General features: G+C 42.5%; 1 long non-coding RNA gene across 1 annotated transcript in view; it reads right to left on the reverse strand.

The window, feature by feature from the left end:
• Positions 1-7148: 7148 nt before the first annotated feature.
• LOC120384593 overlaps positions 7149-23201 on the reverse strand; it is a 45094-nt gene continuing 29041 nt past the window's right edge. The window contains exon 4 of the long non-coding RNA XR_005588970.1: positions 7149-7245. This is a non-coding gene — a long non-coding RNA (uncharacterized LOC120384593). The remainder of the gene's footprint in view (positions 7246-23201) is intronic.

The following is a 23201-nucleotide window of genomic DNA, read 5'->3' on the forward strand; positions in this document are numbered from 1 at the left end:
CAGGTTATCCTGAATGATATCACTTTGCTGAGGATCACACAGCGAGATAAAGAACGGATGCTTCTTGAATGCCAGCAATCACCGGGACCATACGCTGCTATGCTTTGCCATGCCTGATTACTTGCTACATGCATGGCGTGGTAAAGTGTCCTACCATGGTGGGCGGAACAAGGCTGCCTTGCCCAGAAACCTTCTGCAAAGGCTTCTGGAGTACCTACAGGAGCGCTTCATCGAGATGTCCCTGGAGGATTTCCTCTCAATCCCCGGACATGTTAACAAACTTTTCTAAGTAACTATACTGTCTGCGAATGCATCCCAAGTCCTCAGGGCAAATCAATCATTAAAAAAGGCTTGCTTAAAAAACAATGTTTGCTATTTGCAAAGGTACACTCACCAGAGGTCCCTTCCATGGCGTCATTGTCTGGGATAGTTGCTTGGGAGGAGGGTAATTCCGTCAGGGTCAGAAAAAGCTCCTGGCTGCTGGGGCTCACGGAGTGCTGTGTGCTCACTGCTAGGTCGTCCTCCTCTTCTTCATCTTCATCTTCCCCGTCTGCATAATCCTCAGACATTGCAGAGATTACAACCCCCACCTCGGAATCCACGGTCAGGGGTGGGGTAGTTGTGGCACAGCCCCCTAAAATTGCATGCAGCTCAGCATAGAAGCGGCATGCTTTTCGACCTGCCCCGGACCTTCCATTTGCTTCTTTGGTTTTCTGGTAGGCTTGTCTGAGCTCCTTAACTTTCACTCTGCACTGCACTGAGTCCCTGCTGTGGCCTTTATCCGTCATAGCCTTAGAAATTCTTTCAAATACTTTTTCATTTTGTCTTTTGGAACGCAGTTCTGTTAGCACTGAATCCTCTCCCCATATAGCGATCAGATCCAGTACCTCCCGTGCAGTCCATGCTGGAGCTCTTTTTCGATTCTCAGGAGACTGCATTGTTACCTGTGCAGATGAGCTGTGCGTGGTCACCTGTGCTGATGAGCTCTCCACGCTGGGGAAGCAGGAAATGAATTTCAAAAGTTCGCGGGGCTTTTCCTGTCTACCTGGCCAGTGCATCCGAGTTCAGAATGCTGTCCAGAGCGGTCAGTGGTGCACTGTGGGATACCGCCCGGAGGCCAATACCGTCGATTTGCGGCCACACTAACCCTATTCTGATATGTTAATCCCGATATTAGCGCTACTCGTCGGGGAGGAGTACAGAAACCGATTTAAAGAGCCATTAAAATCGATATAAGGTGCCTCCTAGTGTGGACGGGTGTGGCGTTAAATCGGTTTTACGCTCCTAAAACCGGTTTAAACACCTAGTGTAGACCAGGCTACTGTTGCAAAAGACAAAAAGCTAACATTGTTCTCGGATGTATCAGCACAAATGTTGTAAGCAAGACATGAGAAGCAATTCTTCCGCTCTACGTCATACTAATAAGGCCTCAGCTGGAATACTGTGTCCTGTTCCAGGCAACACATTTCAGGAAAGATGTGGACAAACTGGAGAAAGTCTAGAGGAGAGCAAGAAAAATGATTAAAGGTCTAGAAAACAAGACCTAGGAGGGACGATTGAAAACATTGGGTTTCTTTAGTGTGGAGCAGAGAAGATTGAGTGGGGGACAAGAAAACAGTTTTCAAGTACATAAAATGTTACAAGAAGTCGGGTGAAAAATTGTTGTCCTTAACCTCTGAGGATAGGACAAGCAGCACTGGGCTTAAATTGCAGGAAGGGAGGTTTAGGTTGGACATTAGGAAAAACTTCCTAATTTTCATGGTAGTTAAGCACTGGAATAAGTTACCTAGAGAGGTTATGGAATCTCCATCATTGGAGGTTTCTAAGAACAGGTTAGACAAACACCTGTCAGGAATGGTCTAATTCCTTGAGTGCAAGGGACTGGACTAGATGACTTACTGAGGCCCCTTTCAGTCCTACACGTCTATGATTCTATATACAAAGAGTAGGGAAAACCTACATTAACTAAAAGGGGATGTTCCCACTGGAAGCTGAAATTGATGGAGTCTGGTATTCATCTTGATTTGATGCAACCTTGTTTATTTACAAGAAATGTACCAGTTCCTGTTTCTCCAAATGCAGCAGGAACTAAGAACAAAAGATGCAGTTTCTTAGGCTAGGTCTACATTAGCCCTTTTGTCAGTAAAACTTATGTTGCTCGGGGATATGAAACCACCTCCCCTGCCCCACCCACCCCCGACCAACATAAGTTACACCGACAGATGCACCAGTTTGGACAACACTATGTCGGCATGAGATGCGCTCTCTCCGAGAGCTACTACAATTAGTTGTGTGTTTAATTAGGCCAATAGGAGAGCTTTCCTGTTGGCACAGAGTGTCTACACAGGAGATCTTATAGTGGTACAGCTGTGCTGATGTGGTGTAGACATAGCCTTTGCTTACAGTCCCAAGCCTCTTTAGCCAGCACCAATCCCCAGATCTCTCTCTAGCTTTTCACAGGGCCCAGAGGCTACTGCTTGGCTTTCTTGCTTTTTGCGTCTCTCTTTTGTGACTGTTCTCAGTTTCTCTGGCTTTGTCTACATAGGCAACTGAACAACAAAAGTTTTGTCATTCAGAGGTGTGAAATTCCACACACCCTTGTCGATGTGAGAGCTCTCATGCCAACAAAGCTGCTGCCACTCGTTGGGGGTGGACATTTTTTGTCGGCGGGAGAGCTCCTACAAACAGCGGCTACACTGTGCTCCTTTGAGCAGCACGGCTGTATCAGCACAGCCATGTCGCTAAAAATGCATAGTGTAGACAAAGCCTATGTGTTCTCTCTCTCTCGCTCTCACACACACACACACAGGTCACAATACCCAGTAGAATCTCCCATCCACATGGTGTTAGTTTCTGGGCAGACACAGCCCTTGTTTTAGGTATGGCACTTTGTCTCACAACTAAGTTAAAGGAAGGGTGCATTCAAACATCAGTTTAAATGAGGTATTAACTCAATCCATAAACAAGTTTCACCCACTTCATAACAATATCATATTTTACTTTTAATTATGCTTCAACATTATCAAAAGGAAACATCTGGATGATTCCAAACTAACTCTTTGAATTTCCAATCTGCAGTAAACTGAAATTTTGACTTTTCATTCTAATTCAGATCTTTGAAATGTTGGAATTGTCTTTGTCTATAGAAGCACTCGTCCTATCTCCTACACTAGCCCTGGTTGCCTGCTCTTCCCCAGGAAGCAGGGAAAAGGAGAAGACAGCTAGTCAGAGGGAGTTTTTCCCTGGGAAGGGCTGTAAATATTGTGAGAGAGAAACTTCTTGCCTCGAGGTTGTCTCTAGCAAAAGCAAAATCACATTATTTGTGATTAAATCATGAAAGCTGGTCACAATGTATCCTTTGACATCATCCCAGTAAGACAGAGGGATTTCAGAGGTCTGTGTCCTGACACACAGAAACGGAGAGGTAAGTACAGTATTGCCAACCCTGAGTCAGAAACCTCCACTCCCCACCCAATCTTTTTTTTTTTTTAAATAAAGATTGTGGGGTTTGGTCTTTTTGATTTTTGAACTACCACTGCCCTTCCCTTTGGGTGTATGAAACAATTAGTATTGCCCACACAAATTTATTGGGTAAGGTGATTTTGGCTCCCACTGCAGGAGCTCTCACCCTCACATCACCCTGACCCCTGCCCAGCAATTCATTCTGCCTAACCTCTAAATCAACCCGTCCTCCCACTCCCAAAAGATCCCCCATTAGTTCTACCCCTGCTTCACATCTGCCCAGCTTCCACCCAGCCTCCCATCAATTCTGCCCCCCCATCCCATCCCCACCTCAACTCAGCTCCTCCTGAAACTGATGGCGTTCTTCACCCCCTCTCTCAAGCTTGGGGTGGCTGCAGAGGAGTCCCCTCCCTCACTTCCAGACTGCTCCAGGGGACAGCTCCAGGGTTTCTCCACCCCTTCGCCAGACCTGGTGTTGAGAGGAGAGGGGCAGAAGAGCCAGAGGGAAGGAGGGAGAGGAGCTTCCCTGAGCTGCCTACTGGGCTCCTTCTGCTCCCTCCCCCCCATGACAATGGCGCCAGCTCCTGAGACAAGGGAGATAGGACTCTGCCTCTTTCTTCAGCATCTTTGACTGGCAGCTCTACCCACAGGTGGTGGGCAAGTGAAGTAGGCAGCCACTCAGAAGGGGTTCCCCCTCCCCAAGCAGAGCTCAAGGTCCCTTGAAGGCTGGAGCTTCGCTGATCATTGCCAGACTGGCTCTAGTCACAGCCAAAATCATGTCACTCACCAAAAAATCATGAGTTGGCAACACAGTGATGTGACAAGGTGTGTGTCTTGACATCATTCAGTACCACAGATTTTCTGAGGTGTTGGCTGCACAAAGCCCTGTGACTAGGCACTCAACCAGCATGGATTACATTAACTAGGAGCAGATGTTCTCCTCCTTGGTCTTCCATAGACTTTGGGGAGTGCAGCACTCTCCAGAGTGCTCTCTCCTCCTGCCTTTTCACTGGCAGGTGATTGGGCCAAAAGAAATCTGATGAGGTTCAACAAGGACAAGTGCAGAGTCCTGCACTTAGGAAGGAAGAATCCCATGCACAGCTACAGGCTGGGGACTGACTGGCTAAGCAGCAGTTCTGCAGAAAAGGACCGGGAATTACAGTGGATGAGAAGCTGGATGTGAGTCAGCAGTGTGCCCTTGTTGCCAAGAAGGCAAACGGCATATTGGGCTGTATTAGTAGGAGCATTGCCAGCAGATTGAGGGAAGTGATTATTCCCTTCTATTCAGCACTGGTGAGGCCACACCTGGAGTACTGTGTCCAGTTTTGGTCCCCCCACTACTGAAGGGATGTGGACAAATTGGAGAAAGTCCAGCGGAGGGCAACAAAAATGATTAGGGGGCTGGAGCACATGACTTATAAGGAGAGGCAGAGGGAATTGGGATTATTTAGTCTGCAGAAGAGAAGAGTGAGGGAGGATTTGATAACAGCCTTCAAGTACTGGAAGGGGGGTTCCAAAGAGGCTGTTCTCAGTGGTGGCAGATGACAGAACAAGAAGCAATAGTCTCAAACTGCAGTGGGGAGATTTAGGTTGGATATTAGGAAACACTGTTTCACTAGGAGGGTGGTGAAGCACTGGAATGGGTTACCTGGGGAGGTGGTGGAATCTCCATCATTAGAGGTTTTTAAGGCCCAGATTGATAAAGTACTGGTTGGGATGATTTAGTTGGTGTTGGTCCTGCTTTGAGCAGGGGATTGGACTAGATGACCCCCTGAGTCTCTTCCAACCCTAATATTCTATGAGGCTCTTCCGATTCTCCTACCTGAACTAGGAGCCTCAAGACTATCAATCTACAGGTATGTCTACACTGGAGCTGGAAAATGTAATTTCCAGCTTAAGCAGACAGACTCGTGCTAGCTCTGATAGCGCTAAGTGTGCCAAAACTAGCAGTGTAGCTGCAGCAGCATGAGTGGTGGGACAAGCTAGTCACCCTGAGTACATACACAGGGTTTCAGATGGCATCATACTTGGGGCAGCTAGCCTGTTTCACCGCTTGTGCTGCCATGGCTACACAGCTATTTTTAGCATGCTGAACTCAACCAGAGCTAGAAGGGGTATATCTATCTGAGCAGGAAATCACACCTTCCATCTCCAGTGTAGACATATCCTGTGAACTGCCAAAATTGGTGATCTTCCTCTCCTGCTCTGATTTGATGTAACTATTGCTTCATAGAGCTGGGCAAACCAGCTCAGAGGCTTGGCAGACTGGCAGTGGATTTGTGAGGGGAAAAAATAATAATAGAAAAACTGGGAAACAGTTTTCTGGTTTTTAGCTGCTTCCCGCCTCCACTACTCCTTTTCAGGGAAAAACCAAACCCAAACAATTTTCCAGTTTGAAAAAAAAAAATAAAGGGTTTTTCACAAAGAACAAAGTGGACAGAAACCAACATTTTTGTTTAGAAAATAAGCCATTTTTGTCAAACTTTTTTTTTCTTTCAGTGAAGAGGTTTTGAGCAGTGCTGCTGGGAATCATTGCTGATCCATGCATGCTGATCAATAAATGCACAGAAGCATTGCTGCCAAGTGCTGTCTGGAGGGGCAAATTCAGAGTTGGAGGTAAGGACAATTCCTCTCAGTCTCCTCATAGTGTTAGGTTTGAGGGATATGCATGAAGATAGAATTTCTCTCTCAATAAACTAGTAAATTTATTTTCCTTACAGAAAGACAACTATGCCATTTCAATCTGGAATACCTTCATTATGGATTATGGTTACAAACGGAAGTATCTAAAGGAGCCTGGTGTGTGACCTGCTCCAATATACTCCAATTCTGCAACACAAACTGGCAGCTCTACTTGCAGTCAGGCTACCGTGGCCTTGCTTTGTCTGTACTGCATCAGTTAGAGAGCTAAAAACACAACAGGATACTTATGCAAATGCCTCCATTCTGATTCACTACTGTAAAACCCTGCACTCTGACAGGCTCCCCAACACAGAAAATCCCAGGTATATGCTTCTTACTTCTTCCTGCTGAGAAAAGAAAACGTTCCCATTTTAAATCAAAGATGGGAAGGGTGTACAAAAATAGCATTGCCAAAATGCTGAAAGATGAGTAGCTTGGTTGTTTTATTTTTAAATGTTAATTCACTTTAGCCCCTCAAGCTTCTTTAGCTGAGATGTAAGTGGAAGAAATCCGTGGATCAGTTATCTGTAATATGTCATTTTGGACACCTCAAATCATAAAGCACGTTTCCTCTTCCAACCAGAGCAGGAAGAAGAAGTTATTCCTAGGTACTGAACACCCTGTATCATTTCCATTATATTTTCTATGTCAAAAGCTAAGGAGAAACCCAATTTTTCAATCATACAAAAAAATTCTGAAAGTATGAAAATATAGCCTAAACTCCCACTGTGGTTTCCCAGCAAAGAGAACTACTCTAAGAAGAATGATTAGTTATGCAGAGTAACACTCCCAAAATACATTGGCTTCTTAGGGGTCATTAGAGTAACAGACTCTGACTCAGTTTCACTTTGTTACCGTTCCCAGCAATATAGTCACCCTAATTCATTGAGATGTTACCTCTAATACTTTCAAAAAGATACCTAGGCTAAATACACTATACAAATCTATAGTACATTTATGACATAAAAATTAAGTCAACATAGTACTCATGAAAGAGGTCAGGTGGACTGCCATGAGCTTGAAGTCTCTGTTTATCTGTGGAGCAGCAAAGATGGGGACAGTAACCACTTCCCATATTCTCCTGGCAATGCTGAGGATCACCTGTAGAGGGAAGAGAGTAGATCAATCTCCATTCATTCTGTGTGATCTCTGTGGATGTGTCAAAAAGGGTGTCATTTAGTGAGTCATACTGGTGATCTTCTAGGAAGAAGACTTAGACCACCAAACTCACTTCACATATGCCACCAAATAAGCAGAGGATAGTGTCCCTGAAGTACTACTGACTTAAGGCTATATTTGTAGTGGGGTGACATATTGTTGAAACTTATTCTAGCCCACTGTTCTTTTCCCAAGCCCTACATATGTTGTTTAATTTGACATTTTCTAAATGTTTATAATCAAAGTCCAAGAGGTTACAATATCTCCCAGGAACAGTAAACAAGGACAGCTGCAGTTAAAGCCAGAACTGCTCATTTGTTTGAAATCAACTAAAAAAAGCCCTTAAGTATAGCTTATTCTATTTTATGTAACCATACAAGCGACCAAAACATATTTTTTGCTATAGGCAAGAGCTCTCAATATGCCTAACTTCCAAACAACAGACGCCTTTCAACTCTATGCCTAATATTCTAAACAGTGCTAATCTCCAGCAAACATCTGAGGAACTCATTAAAATGACAAAATTAGAGCAATCTATTATTCTGGAAGAGCCAGTAAAAATTGCTTTGCCCTATTAAAACCTCAGCACCCAGAAGGGTACCCAAATAAATATTATGGAAAATGGATCAGCAAAGGGATTTCCATTTCAATGGATAGTTCAGTGTTCGAGAGAGAGAATTTACCTGCAAGCTTCGATATATTTGGTATGGTGTTACAATTACAGGGATAGAAGGGGAATGATCTGGAATTGCGTTCAGTTTAGAACCCATCCTTATTTGTCAACAGAGACATGAATTTTGGCAGTCTTTGGAACTGAGGTTAGAAGCTGCCCTGCCAATGTTCTTCTTTATTGCTTGGTTTGTTGTGAACCTTTTCCATTTGGCAGATGCTTTTCCACACTGTGTGTGTTATGATTAAAGCAGAAGCCAAACTGGCCCTCTTTCATTTGTTTTCCTGTTTGTTTACCAGGATCATCAATAATGTAAGCAGATCTCTAAGAATGAGATTTGTACTACTTATTATTGAAGCCAGAGATCATAAAAACAGGGTCGGGCGTATTGTGCAAGTGAACAAATGGTAGCTACTGTTTTACTTATAAATTTATTGGCTAGAGAGAAAAGCCATTTGGAAAAAGTTATTTTCATGTAGAATCCAGAGGACATATGCCACCAGACTAAATTTTAAGGAAGCAGAGCCAATTTCAGGCATAGACTTCTTAAAGCACAATATCAAAGGGGGCACTTGATAGGGCTGTCCACAAGAGGAAACTTCCAAAAAACACTAGCCAGTTGCCTGTGCAGATGGCTCTGTCTCTCTGAAGAGCTTGAAGCAGAAGGAAATGACGAGTTAATCCATTTCCTCCAGTATTACACTCTACGGGGAACTGGCTGCAAAGAAGAAAGGACTCTAACAATCCTACTCAGTTTCCCTTCTCAGCTCCCTAAACTGTCTGAGGCAGAGGAAAATTGATTACTCCTCAGCTTCCCTCTGCAGACAAAGCTGAAACCATTCCTTTCATATGACTGCAGCTGACCTTGCAGTGACCATAAAAAGGAAATAGAGGCGCGAAAAAAATGGAAGGTATATGAAGGGCAAAAGTGAGGCGCAAAGAAAGTCAAAGAATGGCAAGAAAAATAAGGGGGCATAGAAAAGGAACTGGAGACAGAAAACTAGAAGCAGAGACCTTAAATACAGACCAGAGGAGATAAAGACAGCACTAGTCCCAAATCCTTTTGTACCACCTGATAGCATCACTACAACTAGTATAAAAGGATTCTGGAACACATTTGAGAGTGACCAATGGCAACAAATTTCCTCTTCACCGAGGGCATAACTGCACCTAACACTAAAATCAGAGGCAAGTCAAATCTCCAGCCTAGGTTACTTCAGTGATGCTTAGTTGTTATATGATCTTGTGTAAATCACTTCAGCATTGCCTTATTTGAGCTCATATCATCTGTATTACAGCAGCACCCAGGAGCCCTAGTCATGGACCAGACCCTTGTTATCCTAGGTGCTGTGCAAACCCACAACAAAAAGAGATGGTCTCCGCCCAGGGAGTTTAAAATCTAGTTAACATAAGAGACAGAGGGGGCAGTTGCAGTTCTCTAGTGTAATTGATCTTTTCCAAATCTAAAAGAAAAAAGAGAGTTTGTTTAGGGTTCGGTGTTATTTTTGGAAGGCTTTAATTTTACTAAAACAAATTAGTCCATCTAAGGCTACATCTATGCTACCCGCCGGATCGGCGGGTAGTGTTCAATGTTTCAGGGATTGATTTATCATGTCTCGTCTGGACGTGATAAATCGATCTGCTAATCGACGCCCGTACTCCAGCTCGGCAGGAGGAGTAAGCGGTGTTGACGGCAGTTGACTTGCCACTGTGAGGACAGCCAGGTAAGTCCAACTATGAAACTTCGACTTCAGCTACGCTAATAGCGTGGCTGAAGTTGCGTATCTTAGTTCGAACCCCTCCGCTAGTGTAGCCCAGGCCTCAGATGGCATTTTTTGAGGGAAGTTTTAAATACTTTTAATTTAATCCTGCCCATTCTCTTGCAAACTGTCACCTATTGAGTTACAAGCAAAGGCTTCTAAAGGAAAATGAACTGACTTGTACCAAAGGACCTCATTGACTCAATACTCTGCGTTTTCATTTGAGCACTATATTTTGATTTAAAAAAATCATTAAAACAAAATGCAAGAGTGTAGATTGCTGTATTCTGACAGGTATAGGAAAGGAGGATTATAGCATGTTGTAGTTTGAAAGGTAACCCTGTAAAAATGGCACACTAGAATTTCATGTTTGAGATCAAAATTGCTCAGTGTGGAAGTTAAAAGGATGCTTTAACTGCTGGTCCTGAAAAAAAAAAAGTCACCCTGTGAGTTGAAAAAGAACTGGGTTGCTTCTGATCTATATCTCAGCACTACTATAGATCACAAAATTCAAGTCTGGTGGCCACTTACATTTGAACAACTCTATTTTCTTCAGATTCTTGCCTGTTACCTTATATGAAATTCTCTTGTCCTCAGTGTGGGCACCCAGGTGTACGAGGCCAGAATTTGGCCCTTCAGTTGAATTTAACCACTTTTGTGATGTTTGAGCCAGAACAGAACCCAGCTCTCTCTCCCATTGTCATACAGCTTTCTCAGCACTAACGAGTATTCAAAGCTGGTCACACACACACACACACACACACACACACACACACACACACACACACACACACACACACACACACACACACACACACACACACACACACACACAGAGCTATGAGTCTGACTCAAAACTCCAAGGGGATAAGTCAACACTGCATGCTGACTAGCAGTGCAGGTAGTGAGTCCTGGCTTAGGTGAGTAAGAACACACCTAAAGGGTATGGGTATGTACCTGAATACATGCCCAAGCCATGTCCCCACCATCTACACTGCTATTTTCAGCAATATAGGGTTCTGTTGCCACAGCCTTTCCTCAAAATGCGGGGGAGGCAGTGGGGAAAGGTTGGGGAAGTTCCCGATGGCTGGAGCCCTACCCCAACACTAGGAAAGTCTCTAGCAGCAGGGAAAGACTCTGGCGGGGGGAGGCAGTGGGCAAAGGCTCAGCCTCTCCTCTGCTGGAGAGCCTTTCACTGACACCTGACACACTGCAGCATGGTGGACACAGCTTGTTTTCACTGCAGTTGTAGATACCCTTACCCTACATGTCACTGCTAGTGGTGTATAGTGTAGATGTAGCCACAAAGAGCTGAGCTCTTGGGGGGAACAAGCATTATGCAGTAGGAGGTGAAAGGCGGGATGGGCAAGTCTCAACAAAATAAAGACGTCTCTAACTGATCATGAACTGCCCATGAAGAAAAGGAAAGAACTGTTTAACTCCACTGTTCTGCCAGCAATAATATACAGAGCAGAAAGCTGGTCAATGACGAAAGCAGAGGAAGAAAAATTGGTTGTCACCCACAGAGCAATGGAAAGGTCAATGTGCAAGATATCGCTCTGTGATCATATACTGAATGAGGAGATCAGAAGGCGTACAGAGGGGACCGATGTAGTGCAGGTGATGTATGATGCAAAGTGAAAATGGGCGGGTCATGTAGTCCGCAGGCAAGACAATAGGTTGACAACCCTCATCAACCCTGGTCCTGCTTTGAGCAGGGGGTTGGACTAGATGACCTCCTGAGGTTCCTTCCAACCCTGAGATTCTAGGATTCTATGATCAGTGACTGGATCCCCAGAGACCACAAGCAATCGCTGGGCAGACTGAAAATGCACTGAGCCGATCCCATGACAAAATTCTTTGGCCAGAAATTGAAAGAATGTGCTCGCAACAAAACAGAAAGGTGTGGTGTCAACTTGCATTATGGAGGGATGGAGGGATGGACGAGGACAAGACAGACAAAGGTGACTTTTCAAAGCAGAACCACAATCTAAAGTCAATTCTTTATTGAAACAGACTTACAAATGCAAGAGCTAGACAATCATCATCATTCTCCTTTGGACTCCTTTAGTATTCTGCAGCCACTCTTCTGTAGAGCCTACATAGAGTAATATAATATAACACTCCTGATTTTCAACTGCCCTGCACCTTGTGTAGTCACTTACATTTGAGCCATGTAAGTGTAAAATGCTACCGTTCACAGCTGAGTTTGGCACACCTGTAAATAACTAGAAGGGTGAGAGACAGTAGAAAATCCTGTTTATTATATGAACTACTGACATGTTTCAACAAGTTGGATACAATAATTTTTGTTAAACAGTTGTTTTCTAGAGAAGTTGTTTTGTTAGGCTGGATTGCTTGGGGTAGTAGGGGTTCTCTTAAAAAACAATTTAGTAGTGATGAGACAATTATACTTGAAAAAATAAAAGTAGTTACCAAAGACTAGCTTCTTCCCCTCCACTGCATCTGGATACCCAGCAATGCAAATACTCAACCGCACTCTTTAAAAGAGAAAGAGTTTGAAGCCTGATATGCAGCTTTCCCCAACTCTCAGTTGGGGGGGGATGGGGAAAGAGTGCTCTATTTAGGTTGCTGAGTTGCAGTATAAGCAAAAACTTTTATCATTACTATACCAATAAGCTGGTCAGGTTGCTGCTGATTTCACCAAAGTATTTCCAGCAGATATTAAGATCTAGTCAGCTGAAATCTTCTCAAGCAAAGCATCAAAAGTTAAAATGGCATTAATAGTGATGAATTATGTGCTGCTTTTCTCCCAGATACCCACACACACCCATCATGTGAATAATTCAATATGCTGTGCTCATGCACTAACCAATTAGCTGGGAATTCTTGCACAAATAACAACTAAGTTGTATTTTAAAGTTAATTGGTGCTGTATTGATGGTAAATGTCAGACACTGAGTATCCAGAAACTATGCAAGATCCATGAACGCAACAAAATTGGCAGGTGTAATACATCATAGCTAATGTACCGAAACAAAATACTGATGGCTGCATTTTATAAGGTCCAGATTTATTGGTGCTCCTCTGAAAAAATAACACAACAACCACCAAACAAATAAACAAACAAAACAACACATACAGCCAAAAAAGAAATCCATAACGCAACAGTGGTTTCTACATGATCTCCATAGGCAGCTTAATGAGGGGGAAATCACAATTAATGGTTGCTTTTGGCCCAATGGATCAGAAGGTTAGGGGGAGGGCTTATCCAGAATTTGTGAAGAGTTGATTTTTTTTTCCTGGTGGTAAGAGTGCAGAAAAATTGCAGAGATAATAAAAAGTACCTTCTATTACTGTGAATGTATACTAAGACTCATGATGTGAGCAATTGTTCATTTGAGCGATAAGAAGCTTCAGATGTGACACCAGAAAATGTTTCTTGTGGATGTCTTAACCTCTCCCCAGATAGGGTGACAATGAATAAGGTTTAAACAGAATCTAGAAACTGACTGGAAAACATTATTGGGATGATATTTGATCTGTATATCAGTGCTATATAGAATGACCTGCAGAGGGCACCTCTCTGTATGAGCTGAACAGTGATTTGAGAGTATAGGGGGGAGAATGAAAAGGGAACTAGAGAACATGGTTTCAACACCTTGCCATTCAACTGCCTATGATAAGCAAAAATGCTATGAACACATGTTATATGATCCAAGTTATTTGGCACCCTGAATGATCTGAATGAAACCAAAGCACTAGAACAGAACAGTTCCCTGTGTCAGTCTGTATATTACAAAGGAAGTAATTAACTCCCCATTTATAGCGCTAGAATAGTAGCATAACAGGACACATAAAGGACCTGCTGAGTTAAATGGGACAACTGCCTATTTCAGTTATCACTTGGAAACAGATGAACCTGGATTAGTAATTATAAGTATGTAAATGAGCAAATTAATGCCCCTCCCCAAACCTTTCCCCATTTTCTCTTATTAAATAAAGGTGCATATGTGCTCTAAAGGCAGTCACTGACAACATAATCAAATGCACCATCAGGGTAAACTGGTTGTAGCTCCTATCGTTATGGACCAGCCACCCATGAGGTTACAGGATGTCAGCAGGAAGTGTGTCTTGTAAGTGGCTCATGGCACAGTAGCTCTGGGGACATGGACCAAACATGTTTTGCATACATTCTAATAGGGGATGTGCGCTTCTGCAACAGAGGCACCCAGCGATGTGAGACTAAAACCTGCAATCAGCCTGGCAAGGTCTTTGTTGTGTGGTAGGCAGAAGGTGGCAGCTGACATCAGGATGTTGGTGTCTAGTGAGCGCCATTGGCTCAAGGCATATTGTTTTGTTGAGCACGTCTAATGGCTCAGCCTAAACTTGTTTTGCATTCTTAGCATTTCAGTTAAACTGATCATTTTGTCTGTTGGTGGCAGTTATCAGGCAGATACAAATGAAAGCAGAATGATGAAAGCTGGCATATTAATTCCAGTTATGACATAGACTGTACAGATTATTTTTTGAGTTGTATTGATTAGTTACAAAAAAGCTCCTATTTTCCTGTTTCTGGTAATATGTGCAAATCGGAATAGGCAGTTGATGATGCCAATAAGCAGAGTCAACAAGTCTGACTCTCCTCTCACAGCCACGTGGCTCTGCTAACTTCAGTGCCTTTGCTTCCAATTTACACTGGAGGGTAAATTAGAGGAGATTCAAAGCCACTGTTCTGGCGAGATCTTTACAAGTCAGGACTGAAGATGGTGCCTACTAGAATCTCGATAAACTAGCAAGCAAGGCTTAAAATAGCCTCGAAGAAGTGCCAGTATCTGCCATTGCATAGTAATGGACTCCTAGTTTATAACAGAATTTCAAGGCTGGGAGAGGTAGTTTAAATACACCTTTACCCTGATATAACGCTGTCCTCGGGAGCCAAAAAAATCTTACCACATTATAGGTGAAACCGCGTTATATCAAATTTGCTTTGATCCGCCGGAGTGCACAGACCCGCCCCTCCCCCGGAGCACTGCTTTATCACGTTATAGCCGAATTCATGTTATATCGGGTCGCGTTATATCAGGGCAGAGGTGTATATGTGTAAACTATTACACTGCTGTTTCCTTGGAGGGGGCAGGGGAGTGTTTAATAGTAACTAGCAGAAGTAGAATGGATTCAACGTGGAATTATTTGAACTGGCACTGCTTAACTGCATCAGTTCCTTGGGATGGACCAAAAAAAGAAGTGCTCATTTATTGACTTCACCTTTCAAAAAAAAATCTGATTGAACAATAGAGCAGGTGCTAATTAGAGCCCAATACTTAACACTAAATTTAAGAAAATTGGAAGAAAATGAAGGGATAGCAGAATCATACGGCAGCCACCATGGACCAAGTCCTGTCCCATGCAATCCGATTTGCAACATTTTGGCAGCCAAAGTAAACTTGAGCTGCCCTTAATGAAGATTCCACCAGTGAGGGGGAAATCTCCGACTGGCATAGAGTAAGCATAGCCGGGTCTGCACCATCCCTTTACAGCATCTTGGTGCATGGAGTATGTCATGCTGCCCTCTGGTATTATTTGACTGGTATAAAGGCCCATAGGGTATCATTATAAGGAGTACAACTGCCACTCTAACTTACATGGAGTCAAACTGGTTTCTCCCCACTGCTAGGATTGGGGAGCAGAAATCTCACAGAAAAGCCACCTTTGAACTCCCCACCATGGTCCACTGAATGCTGATTCAACCCCTATTCTGTGTTATTGCCAGCATAGTAATGCTCTACTCTGCTGTGTCAAAAAATACCTGATCATCCCATTTAATGCAAACACAGAAAACATTCAGCAGAGCTGTTTGGAGAGCCCTTTAGTGCCCCTGTGCTACTAGTTTGATTATTAGAAGTGAAAAAAATTAATGTGCCACTCGTTACATAAAGATAAATGTCAGAGCAGTCTTCAGCTGACAGAGAAGAATTAACTCAAGAAAAAAAAAGCCTGAATGTTTTGTACAAAATCACTGAAATGCTTGGATAGGAAAGCCACCATTGTATATTTGTGTGATCATTGCAACTATGTAGAAAGTAACAAAGCAAATGTAATTAGTCTGTCACAGAAACACCAAAATCCTGTAAATTTACCAACCGACTGCAGCATACAGACTGAATGCCGACAATATTTTTTACAGCACTACTTTTTTTCCAAACTATATTGTTTCATCACTAGTAAAATATATATGTAACCCTTCTGCCGGGCCGAAACGATAGCAGCAAGGGCCGGGTTCAATACATAGGGGTCCCTTCCCCACAACATAATGCAAAACCAGCTCAAGCCCCCACCCAGTGACCTGGAAAAACCTTACACACACCCCCGGGCGCCTCGAGGAGGCAATACTTCCCCTCTCGCAAGCACAGAGTCTTGGTGTAGCAGAAAAGGTTTAATTAAATGATAAACAACAAGCATTAAATTGGGAAAATACCTCAGCTAGAGTTCATAGGTCAAACCATGAGCAAAGACCCACCCCCGCAAATTGGGCCGTGTCCTTCTCTCTGGGCCCTTGAGTCCAGCAACCCCCAAATCACCCACAGTCCCCAAAGTCCCACAATCCCAAAAGTCTCTGTCCCGGGTCAGTGCAGCCCCAGAGTTCAAGAGTCTCTCTGCAGAGGTCCCCCTCCCCAGCCTGGGTAGAAAGGGGCACCTTACGTGGTTTTGGGGCCAACTGCCCTGCCTCTTTGTGGGGTTCTGCTTCCACTAGTCATCCCCGCAAACAGCTCAGCTCCGCTTGCTCTGTGGGCTGCTCCACTCTGCCAGCTGCTCTGGTCCACCAGCTGTCCTGTGAGCCACTCCAGCCATCCTCGTGAGCTGCTTGGCTCCACTCACCCAGTGGCTGCACCAACTGCTCCACTCCGCTCTGCCAGCTGCTCTGCAGTATTGCTTCAGGCTCCCCCACTCATTAGCACAGTACTCAGAGCTCTCAGCTCAGCAAATCCAGCTCTTCAGTGATTTCAGCTCATAGTAGGGGAGCCCCAGTGCCAGTGAGTTCAGCTCAGTAACCTGTATCTAGATTCTTAAGAGCATCAAAAATTAACTCTGACATTCCACAGTGGAGAGAGGCATAGGTCGAACTGGTGCTTCTGGCTCACACAAGGAGCCTGCACCACCAAGTACAGATCTCTGTCCCCAACCTCTCTCTCTTGACTGGGTTTTGGAACCCATGTCCCTTTTCTAGCAAGTACTATTTAGTTGATAATGAAACCCTCTATCATAAGACAGTTTTGTAGTTCCTCATTTACTTAATCGGGGTGACAACATTTTATTGCTCCTGCCCCAATAACAATGAAATTGGGGCTCCCATAGCTTTGAAAATAACCATCCCAGGCTGCTGTGCGGTATGCTAAGTGGGATGGGAGTGCCAATGCAAATAACTGAAATGCCAATGCGAATATTTGAAACTTCTTTCTGCACTCCCCATAATCTACCACCAGATGTCAGGGTAGAGCTCATCTTGACTGCTTACATATAGGTAGTTTAACTCTTTCACATAGACACACTCAAAAATCATTCCAATTAGACAATGAATTGTTTTTTTGCTTTATGCTCTAAACTGTATTAGAAAACTGGAAAAAGGACTGATCAAGGACATTAAGAGTGACAATATTAGCTCAAATGTGGTAAAAAATTTAGGTGTTGTATAAACAAACTTTTACAGTCACTCAGACCAAACAAAATGTTTCCATGCCTCTGCCAGCAACAAGCATCCTATTTTGTATGTGGTTTTAAGGAGAGTGAGGTTTGGAAATTTTATTTCAGAGATGGATTAATATTCTTATCTAATAAGGGGCACACATAAGATAAGAAAAGAGGACAAGCACATTTATCTTCCCAAACCTGCTATTCTGAGTATGATCTCACAGAATTATATATCTGTCTTTGTAATAAGTTGGTGGATTTCCTACCCATGCATTTCAGTGTGTGAGGCAGTGGAGAATCAGAACCATAGTGTGTTGCTGATCAATCACTACATAAGTGTAAGTGAATTAGTTGAAATTAGTTGAAACAAAATAGAAAAAAAAAAAAACAATAAACAAATAAAAAAACAGAGCAATAGTCAAAATGGTTTCTGTAAAGTGTCTTGGTTTCTGATTATCTATCTAAGTTCTTAGAGTTCAAACAACACAACACATGGGGGACAAGGGGGATAAGTTGGGGCCTTTGTTCCAGAAATTCACCAAGCAGATCTTCTCAAAGCCTGCCCAGCTGGAAATTATTAAGCTAAAGGAAAGGAAAGGTCATGGATTTGGGTGGAGAACTGGTTAAGGGACAAAGAACAAAGGGTAGGAATTAATGGTAAAGAGGAAGAATGGAGAGGTAACTAGTAGTGTTCCCCTCAGGACCAATCCTATCCAATTTATTCATAATATTCAAAATATTCAATTAAGAAAGTGAAAGAGAGAAAGTAAAACAGTAGGCAATACTTAACTATGATACTAAACTAAGACTAGATTTAAGTGAGAAGAAAGCAAAAAGAAAAGAACAAAAGAAACAAAACAAAAAAATTGCAAAACAAAAAAAAAAAAAAATGTAAAAAAATTAATAAAAAAAAATAAACAAAAAAAAAAAAAATAAATACAACCAACAACATAGCTACATGGTGCTACAACACTAGAGGAGGAAAAATCTGGGAGTCATCATGGATAGTTCTGAAGATGTCAAGAAGCACGCAAGAGGCGGTCAAAAACAAAAACAGGATAAGGAATCATTAAAAAAAGGAGAGGAATAGAGAGAAGATAATATATTATATATTATATATAAATGGCAATAAATCCATACTGTGTATCTCTGTAGTGATGTACAGACCTCTCTCAAAAAGAAAAAAGAAAAAAGAAAAAAGAAAAAAGAAAAAAAACTAAAATGAAGAGATTTAGAGAGAGAGAAAGAGAAGAGGAAAAGAAGAAGAAAAGAGGGAAAAAAGAAGAGAAAAAGAAAAGAGAAAGGGGGATATGAGTATATAGAATCATGAGTGATGATGAGTGTGAAAGTGGGATAAGAAATATATTTTTATTATAAATTTCTAACATACACCAGGGGAAATCAAAAAAAAGCATTCAAGGCAAAAATAAAAAAAAAAAAAAAAGGACTTTCTTTTCGCGCACGCACAGTCAAACTGTGGGAACCTTACCTGAGGAGGTAAGGCTAGGAAGGACTATAACAATGTTTAATGGATAATAAATTGGTGGCTAAGTCTATCAAATGGCTATTAGCCAGGCCAATGGGTAAGAATGGTGTCCCTAGCCTCTGTTCAGGGGATGGAGATGGATGGCAGAGGAGAGATCATTTGATCATTGCCTGTTAGTCACCTCCTCAGCACCTGGCATTGGCCACTGTCGGTAGACAGATACTGGGCTAGATGGACCTTTGGTCTGACCCGGTACGGCCTTTCTTATGTTCTTATGTTCTTATGAATTCATGAACCCACATTTAACCTGAAGGTAGTCTGTATTTGTGGCACCAAAATAATTTTCAGCAAGATTTGAATTATCTGATGTGCACACGGTTCTGTTTAGTAAGGTACAGATTCACTTGGGTGAATTTAACCAGTGGAAACTTTCAGATGCAGAACTTCTGTGGTTCTTGATTATCACAGATAATTTCCTGATGTGAAATAGAACTGTCCAAGCTGTTCTCACCTCTTGTGAGCTCTGGGTTGCACAAAAATAAGGGCCATAGTGATCAAAGGCTCATGCTTAATCCCTCAAAATCAAGAAACTCATATGGCTTGCCGTGGAAATTTAAGCCTGGGGGGAGGGAGAAGGGAAGCTGAGGCCAATGGCTACCAGAGATGCTGAACAATTACAATGAGATCTTGCATCAGGACTGGGTGCTTGCTATAAATGCAGTTGACTGTGATTGTCTAAGATTCTGAGAGGAGGGAGCAGAACCAAGGGACCCCCACCCCCTGGAGTGGCTAACGGAGGAAGAAAACAATGCGTATTGAACAATAAAATCTTCACCCAAAAAAGCCCTCCACAAATATAAACACCTGAGCATTTTCTATTTTGTCTTATATGCCTTAAGACAGGACTTCTAAACGTTGCAGTATCACCATCCATCACAGTAATTTGGAACTTAAACTCCATTTCTACAGTCAGAAAAACAAGGGTCAGATTCGTTTCCAGCATGTGGGAGCAACTGCTTTGACTTCCATGGAATTGTTCCCCCTTCTCCCAGTGAAAGATTTAGCAGATTCCAGCTATGCAGAGAAAAGAGTAAGTTTGGAAGAGACTGAGACTGGACCACTGAAAATTTAAGTCAACCTTTCCCTAGTTAGTAGGACAGATTTGTTTAACTGTATAAAAATATTGATTTTACTCACCAGACTTAGTATGGCAGAGAGATCCATGTTCACACAACTCAAATATCACAAACCTCTAAAAGCAGCAGGTGAGTGACCTTTCCTGGTATATTTATTTGTACTAGCAGATATGTATCTGCTTCATGACACCTACACAACTCAGGGTTAATTTTATGTGGAACGGAGACAAACTGATGATGTTAACATTTCTGACTGATAGGTTTACAAACTGATAAGCTCTGATAGAACAAATTAGAATTTATGGGTCAGATTCTTCCCTGATTTTTGCCCATGCAAATATCAAGTCTCATTCTTACCATAACATTCTAGCATCAGAGAAATTGTATTGAAATGTCCCTTACACATGCTAATTTTACTGACTATATAAAGGAAGAGCGAAGAAACTTGGCAGTTGGGGAACAGGCAGGTGTGGTTTAACCTTGTGTGTTGAATCTTGATCTTAAAATCCATGAAAAAGTACTGGTGGTTGTGAAATGATTATTCCCCCCTCTTCCTCCCAGAAGGGAGAAATTAAGCCATGTTGTGCAGCTGTCATTGGCTTGTCATCATGACAGGTGACAAGACAGCACCTTGGAGGCTTCCAAATAAGGTTAAACCAATAAGATAGTAAGAACGAATGTGATCTGCTAACAACTACTGCATAACTGTGTCTGTGGAACTCTAAACTGATAGAGATTGCATTCAAAAAAACTTCCAAAGGCATAAACAAAGCTTGTAAGGTTTGACAGACTTCTTGACGTCTCCTCACACTGAGACAGAATCTTTAAGTTACTTACTGCTATTACATTCCAAAGACTGAGAAAGTGTAATTTATTCCTGTGGGAGTTTGGCAACTCTGTCACCTTGCTCATTATTTTTACCGTAAATTAATTAGCTGTTCAGCACAAAGTTCTGTAGACACATTTTCTGTTTATACGACTTATTGTGATATGGATGCTGAATTTCCTTTCTTAAATGTCTCAGTTTCAGCATGATCAATACTGGATGCCACAGATAGTGGGAGTGGGGAAAGAACCTCACAAATAAACAGCCCAACCATGAGAGAATTCTAATCCAAGGGTAGCAGTATTTAAAAATATACTTTTGGATTCTGCTTGATATTATGGACAACTGCTGAGGTTACTTATGTAAAGGAGGGTTACAGTAACTGCTTTTATTACTAAAAACTGCATATGCCATTTGAAAACAGACACTGTATGAATGCCGAAGAATGAAAAGGGAGGAAACAGATACCAATGAAGAATAATGGATACATTGTTGTCATTTTTTTAAAGTTTGTCATTATGAGCACTCATTGACACTCATAGTAAATGAACATTTTTTAATGTGTGAAAATCTATTAGCATCCTCACCCCCAGTCTAACAATGATATTCTGGGAGACTTGGGTAACAATGATTATTATTTAGTAAACATTTACATATGATAGTTCCCTTAAGGCTCAATCAGGATTAGAGTCCATTGTGCTGGGTGCAATATAAACAGAAGAGAGGAGTCAATAGCTAAACGCTCAATGGTTTGGGCTCAAATCCATGCAAGTGTTGATTGTTTTCTCTCTACTCCTTTTAGTCAATTCCAGTTTCACTTCAAATAGGGCAAACTATACATATTGGCTGAACATTCATGTCCGCTCTGTAAGAACAGATTGATACATGTAATGCCTCCCACTGGCTCTTGATTAGGATTTGCATCATCATCAGCGTGCTTGGCTCTCTCAGCCAGCATCCCATGGAGGTCACCACCCTACTAATGGGGACCGCAGTTCCCTTCTCTTCTTAAAATAAGAGAGTCTTGAACTTCAATCACTTTAGATTTCAAAATGATACTAATAGATTGACTGCTAAGAATTATGAATTCCCACCCCCGCCCCACCAAGGTCTTACCAGAATTAGTTAAGGTTTGTGAACGGCTTTGACGATATGCAATGCTACATAAATCTAAATACATAATAAGATTTAACAGATTGGGTTGATCAGGACATGGAGGCAAATGAACAACAGACCCAGGGGATTAATTAATCACCATCCAGATATCAGTGTGGGATTACAGGGCTCCCACCATATAGCTAACAACTCTGGATAGACCCACCTACGCCTACCCTTTGCATTCAACTCACTTCTCCTCTCCGCACAAAGGGAGGCTGGGAGGATTCAGGAGGGGGGTGTTTGTAAGAGCGGCTTAGAGGTTAACCTGGGGAGAGCTCAGTCTGTGAAGATTTTGGATCATCCTTTCAGGAATCCCCCTTAGGCACATGGTCCACCACAAAATTCCAGATCTCTTTTCCTCTAAGAGCAGGCCCTTTTAGCCTTGATCTGTGTCCTGCAAGTTGTGAGGAGCTAGGCAGTCACCTTTCCTAATGTTAAACTTTCAAGCCATACTGCTTCCAACTGAGCTCTGCCCCCATGACACTGGGATGAAGGGAAAAAACAAACCAAAAACCAAACAACAAACAAAAATACCCAACAACCCATTGGACCATGGCCAATTTGGCTCAATAGGAAAGATTCATTCCTGATCCCAAAACAGGCGATTGGTCAGACCCACAGCATCCTAAAACACAGCTTCTACTACACATAAGGGGAGGGAGGGAGGGAGCGAAAGGCAGTTAGCAAGGATAAGAGGCTTTTGAAAAGCTCAGAAGAGTTTCAATAGGCAGGAGGTGGCACATTAAAGCTTGTCAGCCTGGTCCGCGCAACCTGAGCAAATGAGAAGGCAGAGAACCTGAGGAGGGGCCATCCCCCCTCCTAATAACCATGTGCTCTCACCTCCCATACCCCCCAGCACTGTATCACAACCCTTGCTGTCTGATCAACAGCTCCCTCCCATTAATTTTGGGGTGAGGGAGTATACTACTCTGATGTGATTGTTGTATATATTAAATTAATTCCTGCGGGGTCTTCCAAGAATAAGAAGGTGCTATATAACATAATACAATATTACTGGGCCATGTTTTTCAGGACCTTAGTCGCTCCTTGCTCATACAAGCTTCCAAATAGTAGAAGACTGAATGAAAAATTGAATAAGGCTCTCAGAGTTGCTTTTTATTATTACTGTCCCCCTAAATGTATGTTTTAGCAACAAGCGACAAACTAAATCCTAGACTCTTAACTTCATCCTTATTTAAACAGGAGGGAAGGA

This window comes from Mauremys reevesii, linkage group 1, assembly GCF_016161935.1.
Source record: "Mauremys reevesii isolate NIE-2019 linkage group 1, ASM1616193v1, whole genome shotgun sequence".
Classification (NCBI taxonomy): domain Eukaryota; kingdom Metazoa; phylum Chordata; order Testudines; family Geoemydidae; genus Mauremys; species Mauremys reevesii.